The sequence below is a fragment of the Lemur catta genome, chromosome 22 (genome assembly GCF_020740605.2).
Source record: "Lemur catta isolate mLemCat1 chromosome 22, mLemCat1.pri, whole genome shotgun sequence".
In the NCBI taxonomy this organism is placed as follows: Eukaryota; Metazoa; Chordata; class Mammalia; order Primates; family Lemuridae; genus Lemur; species Lemur catta.
In genome coordinates this window covers 17,170,654-17,187,001 of record NC_059149.1, presented here as the reverse complement: position 1 = coordinate 17,187,001, position 16,348 = coordinate 17,170,654, and the positions used below count along the sequence as shown (strand labels likewise).

Here is a 16,348-nt window from a genome sequence, read left to right as displayed (position 1 = left end):
AAAGATGGAATGCAAATAATGAGAAAAGGTGACTAAAGGTGACAAATAAAATTTAGAGACATTAATTAAAAATAAAAGATATGTGAAAGAAAAATTAAAATGGAAATATCAACTTTAGAATTCAGTAGTAGAGAAAAGTTAAAATATAATAAACTAAATCTGTGTTCTGTGGGGTACATAATTATCCTCAAAAGTACATAAATAAAGAAATAATGCTGTACTCATATTAAGTCATTAAAGTCATTATTATAATATTAGGGTCATTAAAGTAAACCACCAGCTGAAATTAAAAACAAAACAAACAAAAACAAAAAACTGAAAGACTTAGAAGTGGGACTGGGAATGGGAAAGAATTTGATGAAGACAATTTGAAGCGTAATCTCTTCCAAATTACTTGATTTGTAACCATGATGCATATTATTTTGATAAAATATTTTAAAATCCTTTAAAAGTACCCAAGGAGGTTCACATTTAAAAGAAGCAGAAGAAAATATATATATATATATGTACCTACATATATATATATATAATTTGTTTGACTTAGTATTTTGCAAACTTGAGTTTGGGAACAGGTCATGGGATATCTATGTGCCTACATGTGTGTGTTCAGTATGTTCTCAGTATATAATGAAGTGGTTGTGTTAGCTCTTTATATTTACTAATAAAGATAATATTAAGATTGCAAATGTCCCAGACACCAGGGCCTGTGTTGATTTCAAGAAAGGCGCATTATTAAGTGGTGATGAGATTTAATAAGAATTGTTGAATGGGGAAACTCACTGGGCATCCCTAGGCTGGCATTCCACCAGCCCCACCTCCACCACCACTGTCCCAGTCCCTCCTTTCTCTTGTGAGAGTGCCCTGCTGAGGGGCTGGAGCCTGCGCCATTGGGGTAACTGTTTGGGGGGGGTCCATGAATGCCCACGGATTTGATCCCCTTTTTCTTAAGATTCCCTGGGAAGGTCAGGAAAGGAGGCATGCATGGAGGACACAAGTTGACCTTCTTGAGTCCTGAGTTAGGAAAGCAGGGACAAAACAAACAAATAAAAAAAGCATGAGAGTTTTGTTTGGCACAGAACACAGGCAAATCAGAAAGAGTTTTAGGCTCCTGAGCATTAACATTTGAATTGCTGGTTAGTGGGAACATGGGGATCCCTGGGGTAGAAATGCCTTCAGGGTGATTGAGCAATAATAATCTTCAAACCCTGGCAATGCCTACTTATTATCACCCTTGAGACCAACATAATGCTGAGATAGCTTTTAGGATATTACACACTTATCCATAATTTCTTTAATCCACAATCAGATATTCCCACTGAGCACTTTCTAGACATAAGTGAAGGAAGGTTCTAGAGTTCTTGGCAGCTTTTCTGGTCTCGTGGAATTTAAACTTCTTCTAGTCTTTACATTACCTCGACTGGTCTCATCATATAGTAGTTCCAGTAAAGTGCTGTCTTCACAAAATTAGACCCATTGACTGACTTTTTTATTTTTCTTTGCAGTAGGTGGATAGTCAGCTTCTTTTTCTTCTTTTGCTGGGTATCCTAGAAGCCATCATTGAACTGTTAATTAGACTAAGTAAAGTAAGAAAGTGCTTCCTAAAATAAAATCTAAGTTTTTCTGCTTTTCAATTAAGTGCCTTAGGGCAGTCATCTATGCTAACATTTTCTCTCTCTCTCCCCACCTTCTTCCTCCCTGCCACCTTAGCCACTCCATGTGTGTAGTGTGTATGTGTGATGTATGTATGGTATACATGTATGTAGTATAGATGGTTAAGTAAATATATCTCATGCTAGCTTTCTTTTTTTTTCACTTATTTCTCTGTCTCATATGCACATAGCCTTGCATTTATCCCTCATAATGCTCTTGATTGATCTATATTTTCCAATTATTTCAGACACTCGTAATTAATTTATTTCACAATATAACTCTGTATCATATGATTTCAGAAGATCTTAAATAATAAAGTAATAAAATTTTGAGGCCATAATTGCAGAATCTAAGCAGATTTTTGTGAGAGGTTGAAGCTAAACACTTAGGATGAAAGAAATGCCAGAGGACTATGACAGCTCATGTAGCAAACAATGCTGACTTTTAACCTGATGTGGATTTATAAGAGGCTCTACAATGTTAATAAATAAATGCTAAATTAGAGAGTATTTAGCTTGATTAGAATTCCCTCCACTATCCATTCACATGTCTGTTTCTCACAAAAAGCCCATATACCCACAGACACACACACACAGACACGAACATACACACAATGCACACACACTAAAATTCCTGCCAGGTCTTTACTCCTTTACCAGAATACTAGATATTAACTTTATAGTAGCTTTATTCATTCCCATGATTTTTCCTTTATTTTGCCTAAAATAAAGGAAAATAAAGATAGTGAAGGCAAATATATTTTAAAATTCCACATGCTTCAAACAAAAAAAAAAAATGTGCATAGCCTAGCATGCAGTTTTAGGGCATTGAGATTGATTAGTAACCTCACATATACTTTAAAGTAGTGGTTAATCACTTGACAAATAACACTACAAAGAGACACTGACTCCAGGATGCTTCATATAAATTAGGTAGCTGGGCCTGTAAGACTTCAAAGTTACAAGTGACAAGAGATCTCTGTGAAGTTTACTCTAGAATTTTAAATTTGTGCCATGAACATTTGATATTTAAGCAATGTTCGTAAGAATTAAAATTAAAACGGATCCCTCTAGCTTGACACACTATGAACAATGGCATCTTATAGACTTTTATTGCAGGGTGACAGAAGTGGATGCATTTATCTAGACAATAGATGTGTCTGTATACCTAAGGTAAAATCATTTATGACTAAAATCATTCACAGATCTAGAGTAACTCAGCATATTTTTATTTACTCTGTCTACAAAGAAGCAAGAATTTACTTGATACATTCAGATGCTCCTAGGATGCAAGAGGATAGAAGTAAAATGATAAATAACTGAACTACACCACCTGTCAATACCCCATCACCATAATGAGTAATCATATGCTTAAAATTTTTGATTTTTTAACTTTTGATATTAGTTTTCTTATTTGAAAGTAGCTTCCTTAAATCTTAATCTAAATATACTTGAGTTTATATGCTCTCTCCATATCACTGAATGTATAGGAGGTTTATATTTTAGCTCACCTATGAACACCTGAAGACTGTTTTCATTTTGTATTCCCTACTACTGGCCAATGATATTACTTAATGTAATTATCTTTTGAGACCTACTAAACAAATAAATGGAAAAAACCTTTACACACAGAAGGCTCTTAAATTTGTTGCTTTCAGGCAGAATCTATCAACTGCAATCTGCAGTTAATCCATTTGTATTCCAAGAAGTATATTAACTTTAAAAAACAAAGTGGAAATGTAAGTCTTCCAACTTTATAAAGTGAAAGACTTTAGCCCTTGTTGGACACCTTCATGTTAAATTAAAGCTATTAGTTTGACTTAAACCTGTTTTGCCTATGAGAGAAAAGGGGAAATACCTAAATGTATAAAGAGAAAGGATATCTCCTTTTTTTTCAGACAGTAGCAATTAAAACTGCCAACCTGAAAGAATATTGAGAACCAACCCTGAAGCCACCCTGTGCTTTGTTTGTGTGAATGCCAAGAGTATTACTCCTTTGTCTCTGTTCTAATTGAATTATTGGAAGGATAGACAAGTTCCAATGCTTGTTTGACAACAGAATGAAAGATTTTCTGAAGAGCTGTCTTTTAAATTAAACACCATGCTTCTAGGTTAAAATCAATATTTTCTGGTTTGTTTTTATTAGCTTGTCTTCTACATCCTTGTTCTTGTCTATTAAATTGGCACCTGTGATGGGGTCAGCTCTGGAGTCAACCTTTCTATTAGGTGGGTCATTGTTCCTCTGAGCTGTCCAAATGCCAAGAATGTCGTAATACTCAGGCAACGGGGTAGAGCTGCTTTGTCTGAATAGCCCCTGAAGAAATGTGATTAGATTAGGTGCCGAGAAAAGTGATGTGCAATCACTTAATTTTCTCTGGTGAAACATTTCAAGTTTGTAGACTTGGATCAGCCATTCAACTCAGTTTTCTAATTGCTTTTTAAACTTACCTAGGGTAAAGATTTCAGAGATGCTAAAGATTAGTACCACTCCGCTCCCCTCAGATCTCCAGGGAAAAACTCATTTCAGGTTTTGAAGCACATAAATAGTAAACTATGTCGTCTTCACAAAATAAGTTGTTTCCTCTGGGCACCTTCCTGGCAGTCCTCTCCATGACTTATTTTATTTTTCCAAGCTTAAATTAAATGTTTTCTATTTTTTTGTGAAAGCAAAACTTCTTGAAAATATAATTGAATAATAGAAAAGTGTGAGATGTGAGGAGAGTCGTAAAAGAGCACAATTCATTTACAGGAAAAAAAGTGATTGTAGCAACTAACTTTTTCTCTGGGTAGCGGTTTCAACATTTTTCATTTGCCTTTTAAAGTTCTTCTTATAGCTATAGGCCTTAGATCCACAAAATCTCTTGTAAATATAATTTATTCTGCCATTGTATAAATGGTCTGGTTTCCTATATGTCATAATGACATTTAAAAACTACATCACTTATAGAATGTGGTGAGCTAGAATTGCTTGACGTCTTCTTGTTTCCTTGCTGGCTGTCAGGGCCTGCAGTTTGCACACTGAGGATGTGTGCAACCTTCTCCTGCTTTCTAAGGATCCTGCCCCCAGTAACAATGAGCTGAATCCCTCTCATGATTTGAATTTCTCTAATTCCCCTTCTGCTGCATCACTCTTATTTCCATTTCTGCCAAAAACTCATATTTGCTTTTAATAGTTCATGTGATTACATTGCCAGATTATATTGTCTGGATACCTGGATCACCCAGGATAAAGTCCTTATTTTAGGGTCAGTTGATTAATAACCTTAATTACATCTGCAAACTCCCTCTTTCCATATAGCATAACATACTTACAGTTCCAGGATTTAGGGTGTGAACATCTTTGGCTGGGGGTGAGGGTCATTATTCGGTCTACTATACTCTACAAATTATTGAATCTCTCTAGGCCTGTTTTTTCATCTATGAAAGGAGCATTATAAGAAGCACTTACTACATAGGGTTTTAGTAAACAAAAAAAGAGGCATATGAAAATAACTTAGGACCAACACTGGTACAATGGGGTATTTGATAAATGATATTTCCACCAAATGATAATTTTAAATGCCCTTACTGTTCTCCTTACTTGTTAGTTATTTGTATAACAAATACTTGTGCAGAAAAATAAAAGACATTGCACAATGGATGAAGGAAGAAAATAACAGAGTTAAAAATATATAAAGTGGGAGTATATATTCAATATGAGAAATGTAAAATTGTATTCTTTACTAGCTATTTAGAGATATTTGAAGAGTTCTTGAGAAAATATAAAAAGAAGGATAAAAGAAGATGGGTAAGTAATATTTGAAGAGTAACCCAGAAGAGAGAGACAGAGACAGAGAGAGAGAGAGAAGGAAGCTTTATCAAATTTTCTGAAACAACCTCCACCTTTTTATGAAAGAAGTGCTAAAGAATTTGCAGACATGTTTTAAAGACAATTAGACTTAGAAAAATTTGAATGGGATCCCAAAGAATATACAAGAGTTTTTAAAATTATACATATGAGTTCTTTAAATTTACAATTGTTTCCTATAAAAACTAAAAATTTGAAAAGCATAATTAACAAACCATAGAAAAATATTCTGCATATTTGTCTTGGTTGGCTTGGGCTGCCATAATAAAATATCATGGATTGAGTGGCTAAGACAACAGAAATTTATTTTCTTCAGTTTTGGAGGTTGGAAGTCTGAGATCAGGGTGGCAGCATGGTTAGATGCTGATGCAGATGCCTTACTAGCTTGCAGACAGGTACCTTTTTGCTGTGTCCCCACATGGCAGAGAGAGAGAGATCCCAGGTGTCTCCGCTACTTATCATAAAGAAACCAATCTCATCAAAAGGGCCCCACCCTCATGGCCTCATCTGCACTTAATTATCTCCCAAAGGCACCATCTCCAAATGCCACAGGTTAGGACTTTAACATGAAATTGGAGGGGGATACAATCTAGTCCAAAGTAATGTGGTAAATTATTTTATTAAATCTTTAAAAAATCAAGTATAAATATTAAATTTAAACTCTGTGAAGACTTTTACATGGAAAAATAAACTAACATAGTGTAGGCTTGTAGGTTTCTAATGATGTGGCTTTGATACACACTGATACATCTCAGAGAATCTAGACACATCAATGGCTATGTGTTCCTTAGCTTATTCCCCTTCAATGTCAAAATGCCTTGGTAGGGCTTTTATAGTAGCTGAAATGCAAACAATGGAAGATTGCAGTGCCTGTCGAGTGAAACATGGGCCCTCTGTGCTATTGAATGAAAGAGGATCCTGCAGTTTGGGTCCATTTTATTTCTCTCTTTGTTCTCTTTATAAGTGACAGTATCAAACCTATGGTCACCTTGCTCTGTGGGATGTATCATTTCATTGCTGAAATAGAGTCTCATTCCTGATTACTCTGGTCAGGTTAGATAACTGTAATTCCTTTAACCCTCATACTCATGCTCAGAGGTAAGCTAGAGCTCACTTTTCAACAAGATCAAAACATTGCTCTGGAAGTTTTAAACAGGCTCAAGGTGAGTGCTCAGGTTAAAGCCTCCAAATTCTGACTTTATTGAAGAAATCACCAGCTGAACACCACTTATGAACTTTGATTGTGAAATATTAATAAATTCACATGTAGTTGTGAGAAATGATATAAAGAGATTCCTTGCTAAATTCACCCAGTTTTCCTCGATGGTAACATCTTACAAAACTATCCTACAGTATTGCAACTAGGATGTTGTCATTGATACAGTTAAAACAAGAACAGTTCCATCAGGGATCCTTTCCTGTCTTCTTGAAACCACACCCACTTCCCCCCTACTCTCACAGTAACACCTGGCAATCATTCATCTGTTCTTTAATGTTATAATTTTGACATTTTTAGAATGTTATATTTAAATCCTACAGTAGTTTATTATCTTTTGGGATTGGATTTTTTTCACTTAGCATAATTTCCTGGAGATTCATCATATTTTTGCATGTATCAGTAGTTTTCTTTTCATTCTTGGGTAGTATTCTATGGAATGAATGTATCACAGTTTATTTAATCATTCATCCATTTAGAAACACTGCGTTTGCTTCTAGGTTTTGGCTATTATGAATACATCTACTATGAACATCATGCACAGGTTTTTCTGTGAACATAAGTACATCATAGACTACATATTAGGTCATAAATCCAGTTTCAGCAAATTTAAAGAGATTGGAATCATGCACAATATCTTTTTGAAGCAGAATGGAATTAAGATAAAAATCAATAATAGAAGTAAAAATGGAATATTTATAAATACATAGACATTAAACAACATACCCTTAACCAATTGGTAAATAAACAAATTATAATAGATTTTTAAAACTCAGAGACACGTGAAAACAATAAAATAATATACTTAACCTTATGGAATGCAGCAAAAGATGTGTTCAGAAGGAAATTTAAAACTGTAACATATGTTAAAAAATAAGAAAAATCTCAACAATTTAACTTTACACCTTGAAGAAGAGAAAGCTAAGCATAAATCAGTTGTGTTTGTATACACTTGCAACGAGAAATTCAAAAAGGATACAAAGAAAGTAATTCCATTGACAAGAGCATGCAAAATAATAAAATACTTAGGAATAAATTTAAGCAAGGAGGTAAATGACTTGTACGTTGAAAGCTACAAAATATTGCTAAGAGAAATTTTTAAAAGACCCAAATATACGAAAAGACATCTCATATTCATTGGTAAGAAAACTTAATATGCTTAAAATGTCAATATCACCCAAGTAGTATTCAGATTCAATGCACTCTTTGTCAAAATTACCATAGTCCTTTTTTTTTTTTTGGCAGAAATTGAAAACCTGATCCCCAAATTCATGTGGAATTAAAGGGGCCCCAAATGGCCAAAATAATCTTGAAAAAGATAAACATTGTCAGAGGATTCACAGTTTATGATTTGAAAACTTAACACACAGCTATAGTAATCAAAACAATGCAACTGGTGTAAATGTAGATATATAGATCAATGGAATTAAAAATTCAAATTATAAAAATAAACCCATACATGTATGGCCAATTGATTTTTAATGAATGCCAAGTCTACCCATGTATTACATATATGTGATTAGTAATTATAAAAAAATTAATTACGGTATAAGTAAAAATCCCCATAAAAGCCAAAAATAAAAAATAGAAGAAACAAGACTAGCAAATCACTCAAAATGTCAAGAACATAGCCAAGATATGAAATCGACTTAAGTGTCCAACAACAGTTGAATAAATAGATGAAATGTGGTGTATGTACACAATGGAATGCTATTCAGCCATAAAAAAAGAATGAAATCTTGTCATTTGTGACAACATGGATGGACTGGATGACATATGTTAAGTGAAATAAGCCAGTTACAGAAAGGTACATACTGCATAATATCATTCATCTTGGAATCTAAAAAAGTTCATCTCATAGAAGTAAAGAGTAGGACAGTAGTTACAAAGACTGGGAAGTGAGGGGACAGAGGAGAGAGGGAGAAGATTGGTTAATGGGTATAAAGTTACAATTAGAAACGAAAAATAATTTCTGGTGTTCCACTACAAAGAAATATAAATGTTCGAGGTGATGGAGATGCTAATTACTAACCTGATTTGATCATTACACAATGTAAATATGTATCAAAACATCATATTGTACCCCATACATATGTATAATTATTATATGCCAATTACAAAATTAAAAATAAAAATGACAAAAGAAATGATTTGGAAAACAATAAGAACCAGAAAGAATACTCCTAAACAGGAAAGAAAAAAGCAGAAGAGGTAGGGCACAGTGGCTCACACCTATAGTCCTAGCACTTTGGCCAAGACAGGAGAATTGCTTAAGGCTAGGAGTTCAAGACTAGCCTGAGCAAGAGCAAGACCCTATCTCTACTAAAAATAGAAAAATTAGCCAGGCATAGTGGTGAGCATCTGTAGTCCCAGCTACTTACAAGGCTGAGGCAGGAGAATTGCTTTAGCCCAGTAATTTGAGGCTTTGGTGAGCAACTATGATGCCACTGCACTTTAGCCAGGGCTACAGACCAAGACTCTGTCTCACAAAAAAAAAGGAAAAAAGCAGAAGAAAGAAGGTAACAAAATCGTATACTTCCTACATTCGAGGGACCATAGGCAAAGATCATTAGCAGGTTCAGATTGATGAATTCATTAATTTTCATAAATACAATTTATGGCCTTTTATGATTATTAATAATTGTATTCAATATTTTTTATAATTTTTTAAAATTCTTATTTTTAATAATACTTGCAGAAAGTTAAATATTCCAATAGGAAAAGGAAATGGTTCTTAAACAAATATTTTAGGGGGAAAAAAAAAGTTGTTCAAACCCCATGAGGTCCTAACCAGTCTTTTCCAAGATAAAGGGTTGCATGCATTGCTTTCTTGTCAATCATTCTTAGCATTGCTTAGAGCACATGTGTTTTCTAATTGGATAGGCATATTGAAAACCCTCAAAAGTTATGAGTTTTCCACAGAATATAAGAAGTCTGTAGTTACTTATGTTGCACAAGAATCAAATAAAAATTCAGACAAAAAGGAGCACTATTATTTCAAACTGGTAAGACTGATTCTGCCTTTTAGATGTTGTGATGAAAAGTGGCACTTTTAAATAAATCTCTTTAGCCAAAACTGTTTGAAAACAATAGAAAAAACAGGAAAAAGGCATAAAGTAAATTTCTAAGCGAAATAAATCGTATTCTAATGCTCTTTCATTATTATTGGTTCTACTCCCAATTTGACAAACTGTGACCATTGAGCAATCATTTTGAGTTACTGTTTTGATGGAAACACTATGAGAAATTCTTAACTTTGGCCCACAAAGAATTAGCTATCAGGGAATTATTCAAAAAAATAAGTTCTGGACAATGATAATCAGTGAATACAAACATATTCAGTTTTGTGACAATGCAGCTGTTTTGAAGGGTAGGATGGGGAGGGTGTTGGGTTGGATGAGGAGCAGGCTGGGAAGTAATTACTGCAGGGAATCAAGGTGTAGTCATTAAGAGCACTGCCTCTGGCATTGTAACTCCACTGCTTTCTGTAAGAGTAATCATGGGCAATTTAGTTAATAGGTTTCAAAATTATCAGCTCCTCATCTGTAAACCAGGGTGATAATAAATAATAATACCTCTCTGGATTTTCCTTGATTTAATGTGAGCTGATCCATGCAAGCATGTTATCTGACACATAAGTGGTCAATAAATATTAGAAAGTATTAGCATTAGTATTATTATAACAGACATAAAAGTGTTACTTTACTATTATGTATTAATGAAATGATTGTCTTCTTCTGTAGCATTTACTATAAAGACTTTCTAAATTTAATTGTTTGTAATTTCCCTCTCTCTGTATCTCTCTCATATACACATAATTACATATAAAATATTGTCAAACATCTTAAGTAGTACTCATTATATTCAGTCCAATGTAACAGAAGTAATTTAGTAGGTCTTTCAGAGATATTTAAATAAAAGATGATGTAAGATCACAAGCAGGAGAGTTAAAATGAAAAATAAATGTAGGACATACATACCAAATTCTAAATCAAAAAATAAAACATTATCGCAACAATAAAATTATTCAAAGTAATGAAATTGATAACATAGAGGCAGGCATAGCATTTGCCAAGTACAGTCATTTGAAGTAATTCATTGACTGATCAGTACTTAGGGGGATGTGTATTATTTAATATTATCTTCATTCTGCAAACTGTATCTCAGGCTAAGTGGTTTGTAGGAAATACTCACAGCTATCAGTGTCATGCCAGGAACTAGAACTGTGTCTCCTCACTAATAGCTCAGTCTCATTTCTACTTCATTTTGTTTGTGTCATTACATGCATGTGTATATAATACATTCAGATCCTGAACAAGAATTTCTACAACAAAAAGAAGAGCTTCTAGGATCTGATTTATTTAGTAGCTAGGTTATTATTTCAAGCAAATTTATTTAGTGGGCTGGAAAAAGTTAGAGGTGAAGAGGAATGAGCATATTTAAATACTATATATCTGACTTTCTCAACTAAATCACAGATACTCCTAGAGAAATCTCTCTATCTGGATATAGCTATGTAAATTGAAAACGTAGGTTATGCCTGACAACGTCAAAGGAAGAGGTTAAGATAAATGATTGATATCACAATCAATTTGGAAAAACAGTAATACAAACTTGGGCTGAAGTTTAAAAGGTCTGTTGCAATTTGAGAAAGAACTAATTTTAGTTTTGAGTCGACTGTATCTTCATTAATCAAGTTGATCATCGTCTTTAAAAGGAACTTGCTAGAGTATGTCAAAACAAATTTTATTCCTAACTTCACCTGTGGGTTTTGTGTGGGTGTGCTTTGCATAAATTGGGTAAAATTTTCATGGCCAAATGATAACCAGGGAAAACTTTCATCTCACTATAAAGGTAGGAAGGGAGAGAGGGAAGGTAAAAGGAAAAAGATATTACAAGCTTGAATGAGTTGCCTACATTTTTTACTTATTAAGTAGTTATATTAATTTCCTATTGCTGCTATAATAATTAACCAAAAATTTAGAACCTTAAGAAATATGAATGTATTATATATATACTAGTTCTAGAGATTAGAAGTTTAAGGTGTTTTCACTGAGCTAAAATCAAGGTGATTGCTAGGCGGTGCTCATTTCTGCAAGAATCCATTTCTTTGCCTTTACCAGTTTCCGGAGGCCCTAGACATCCTTTAATTCATGCCCCTTGCTCTGTCTTGAAAGCCAGCAATACCAGCCAATTCTCTCTCATACTGACATGTGTCTGTCTCTGATTCTCCCTCTTCTGTCTCTCTCTTCCAGTTTTAATGATCCTTGTGATAATTTTGGGACCTCTTAGATAATCCAGGGTAATCTTGCTTTAAGATAATCCAATTAGCAATCTTAATTCTGTTTGCCATCTGAATTCCCCTGTGCCTATACGGTAACATATTTGCAAATTTTAGGGATTAGGATAGAGATCTCTGGAAGCAGGGAAGAGCAATATTTTGCCTGCCACACTAATCAATATTTGATCTATTTCATTAAACAATATTTTTACTCATTAAATTGGGAGCTCCTGGAGGATAGGAGCAAGAAATAAAGTTTTCCTACTTTCTTGAATTCAGGATTGGTAATAAAAACAAAACAACATGAAGATACTAAGTGGAATCATAGATCCCAGGGACTGGGAACGATGTATAGGAGGGGTGAAGAAGAGAGGTTGGTTAATGGGTACAAACGTACAGCTAGATAGAAGGAACAAGTTCTAATGTTTGATAGCAGAGCAGGGTGACTATGGTTAACAACAATGTATTGTATTTTTTCAAAATAGCCAGAAGAGAGAACTTGAAATGTACCTAATACATAGAAATAATAAGTACTTGAGTGATGGATGCCCTAAATACCCTAATTTGATCATTAAACATTCTATGCATGTAACAAAATCTCACATGTACCCCATAAATATATATAAATATATTGTATAATTTTTTTTAATTAAAAAGCAAAACAAAACAATAAACTGAACCAGGAGTGATCATATCTGTGCTCTAACCCTAACTAGCTTGGACTTTTTCTAACCCTGGGTAGTGTAAAAGCTGTCTGCCTTTGTGGGTGAGTTATTCACCCTCTCTGTGCCTCCATTCCTCAGTTAAAAAATGGAGATATTATTTTATTTCTCTCAGAGTTTTGTTGTGTGAATTATATTATTTGACTTAATATTTGTTCAGAGCTTAGAGCAATAATGGAAGTCATTTAAATGTTCAGTACATGTTAGCCATGACCATCAGTATTGTTATTAGTAGTGGTAGTGCCAGCTTCTTCATCTGTGAGTTTCTGATCTCCTCACAAGGTCAATGTGAGGATCAAAGGTATTATGTATGAGAAAACACTGTACAACTAGGTGAAAATTAGGGCAAAGTATTTTCCTCTTCAAAATGTGGCTAAACTAAAAAAGAGTTTGGCCTTTGACCAAACTGGAAAGAATTCCCAAAATGCCTCTCATAATTGTCCAACTGAAAGATAGGAGCTAGTGCATTTTTTTCATCAGCCCTTTCCCCCATTGGGTTGCAGGAGAGCCCTCAGGGGTGTTGACTCCCTGGCAAGGCATTTTGGGGTTGCCCTATGCTTCTTGGAGCTCTGAGAAGCAGAGAGATGCTCAGCACATGCTTGAGGTGGGAGGAAGTGAATGTGAATCTGAGGTGTTCTGGAGCTGTCCTTCACATCTGGTACTGAAATCAGAGGGGAGCTAGGGAATTTTGATCATTTTATGAGGAAAATAGAATATATAGGTTTTGATCATGGTTCTGGACATGATGCATATGTGACATACATAGAATAAGAAGGACAATGTTTAAGAATGATTTAATCCCATTATAAATTTTTTTCAAATTTCTATCTAGTATGAGACTCATTTATAGGATCAGTTTCTCATTTACTAACAAATCATTTAATATCACTCCTTTTTCCACATATAAACACGAAACCCAAGCAAAATTGGCTAAAAATTTATGTTTCATTTCATGACTCCTTTTATGTTTATGACTGATAAATGAGTTAATTGGTAATTATTGATAATTATCTTTGTTATTTTGACCTTTAAGGTAAGTGGATCAAAATAAACTTACAGCAGTCTATTTACAGCATCACTCCTTTATTGTATGACAGGTAAAATAAATGTCATGGAGCCAGAACTTTATAATATATCTTAAGCTTTATTCTGTCCTTCTAACTAAGTTTGAATTTTCTCTCTTAAGGATTTGTAATGTCATTCTCCCTTTCAACACTTCATGACAGATATCTCATAACTTCTCATGTCAGTCTGATTTATCTTTAGACAATATAGACTTAAAAAGTCATTTTATCTCTTAAGGAGATAACAACATACTTCTATTTAAGATGGCATCAAATTGAGATACTGCTGTCTTTTAAAAAGAATAGCATACATTTTGTTGGAGTAGCTAGCTTACTTTTTAGGAAAAGTCCTTTAAAAGCTCTTCTATATAGCAAAGTAGAATCCTTTAAGATGAGATAATGTTTCCCAAATTTCTCTGCATATTTAAAAATATGTTTGAGGATGGGGGCATGAGGGGATACGGGGATGAGGGAAAAAGAAAAAATCCTTTAAAACAAGGTGAGGGAAAATGAGAGTGACTATAATTTGTAAAGTGGCTTCTAACTGGAATTAATTAGTGAAGATTTTATAAAAGACTCTTTAAAAACATAGATACTTATGCATATCTTATGGATATCTAGCATCCATTTTTAGGTCATTCCATTGAATGGTATTCTAATATTTCAAAAGGTTCCATGACATGTATTTTACCTGTCTTGCAATAAAGGAGTGATGAGTAATTCCATTTTGTGGAATCACAGTAGTTTATTAAATTATTCCCTATCGTTGAACATTTTGGTTGTATCTAAATGAACTTATACAGTTCTGTTGTCAACTTCCTTGTAGCTACATTTTTCTACACATAAATGACTATCTCATTAGGATAAATTCTTTGAAAGTGAATTATTTGTTCAAAGGCTAGGGACACAAGAAAGTTTTTGTCATTTCACCCTCTTAGCAGCAAATGAGAATTTTCATACCCCTGAATCACCATAGCTCACTAAATCTTTTAAACTGACTTCTAACATACCAAAAATGCTAAGCAATTGTGAAGTATATGTTTTAGTGTAATATATGTATATAAATATTTGTATGTATAGGTAAATAACATAATATAATTAAAAAAACTTACACAGTTCTATGAGGAAGATAAAACAGAAACTTCTTATTTTACATATGAGAAAATTAATATTTCAAATAATTAAATGCCTTATTCAATGTCACATTGCTAGTGATATACCAAACTCACCTGTAACTCAAATTTTCTATTATATCATGTGTCCTCTCTAATGTTACTCTGTTAGAGAAACTATATGTTTTCTGTAACATTATGCAGCGAACTGACAGAATAAATATTGCTACACAATAATTTACCTGAACAGAAAACATTATCTAACTTAGAGCCAGATTCCTATTTTCTTGTTTCTTATATGATGTTAGTCACTTTAACAACAATAACAACCTTTATAATTTGAAACAAGAATGGAAATTTGCTAAGACATAACATTACTTAATAATAGTTATTTAAAATAAACTCCAAAGGCAATCACAGCAACAACAAAAATAAATAAATGAGACCTGATTAAATTAAAAAGTTCTGCACAGCCAAAGAAACTGTCATGAGAGCAAACAGACAACCTACAAAATGGGAAAAAATTTTCGCATGCTACACATCCAGTAAAGGGCTAACTAGAATCTAGAACTCAGGAAAATCAGCAAGAAAAAAATCAAACAACCCTATCAAAAAATGGGCAAAGGACATGAATAGAAATTTTTCAAAAGAAGACAGAAGTATGGCCAACAAACATATGAAAAATGCTCAACATCTCTGATCATCAGGGAAATGCAAATCAAAACCACAATGAGATTTCACTTATCTCCAGTGAGAATGGCCTTTATCAAAAAGTCCCCAAACAATAAGTGTTGGCATGGATGCGGAGAGAAAGGAACACTCATACACTGCTGGTGGGACTGCAAACTAGTGCAACCCCTGTGGAAAGCAATATGGAGATACCTTAAACAGATACAAGCAGACCTACCATTTGATCCAGCAACCCCATTATTGGGAATCTACCCAAAAGAACAAAAGGCATTCTATAAAAAAGACATCTGCACTTGAATGTTTGTAGCAGCACAATTCACAATTGCAAAGATGTGGAAACAACCCAAGTGCCCATCAATACATGAATGGATTAATAAAATGTGGTATATGTATACCATGGAGTACTACTCAGCTATAAGAAACAATGGTGATATAGCACCTCTTGTATTTTCCTGGATAGAGCTGGAACCCATTCTACTAAGTGAAGTATCCCAAGAATGGAAAAATTAGCATCACATGTACTCACCATCAAATTGGTTTCATTGATCATCACCTAAGACCACATTTAGGAATAACATTAATCGGGTGTTGGGCAGATGTGGGGGGGGAGGGGATGGGTGTATACATACATAATAAGTGTGATGTGCACCATCTAGGGGATGGACAATCTTGAAGCTCTGATTCGGAGGGGTGGGGGGGAAGGGCAATATATATAACGTAAACCTTTATGTACCCCCATAATATGCTGCAATAAAAAATAAATAAAT

General features: G+C 33.9%; 1 protein-coding gene across 3 annotated transcripts in view; it reads left to right on the top strand.

Annotated features, from left to right (window-relative positions):
• Positions 1–16,348, top strand: part of SGCZ (sarcoglycan zeta) — a 229,309-nt gene that overhangs the window by 191,040 nt on the left and 21,921 nt on the right. The window lies entirely within an intron of this gene.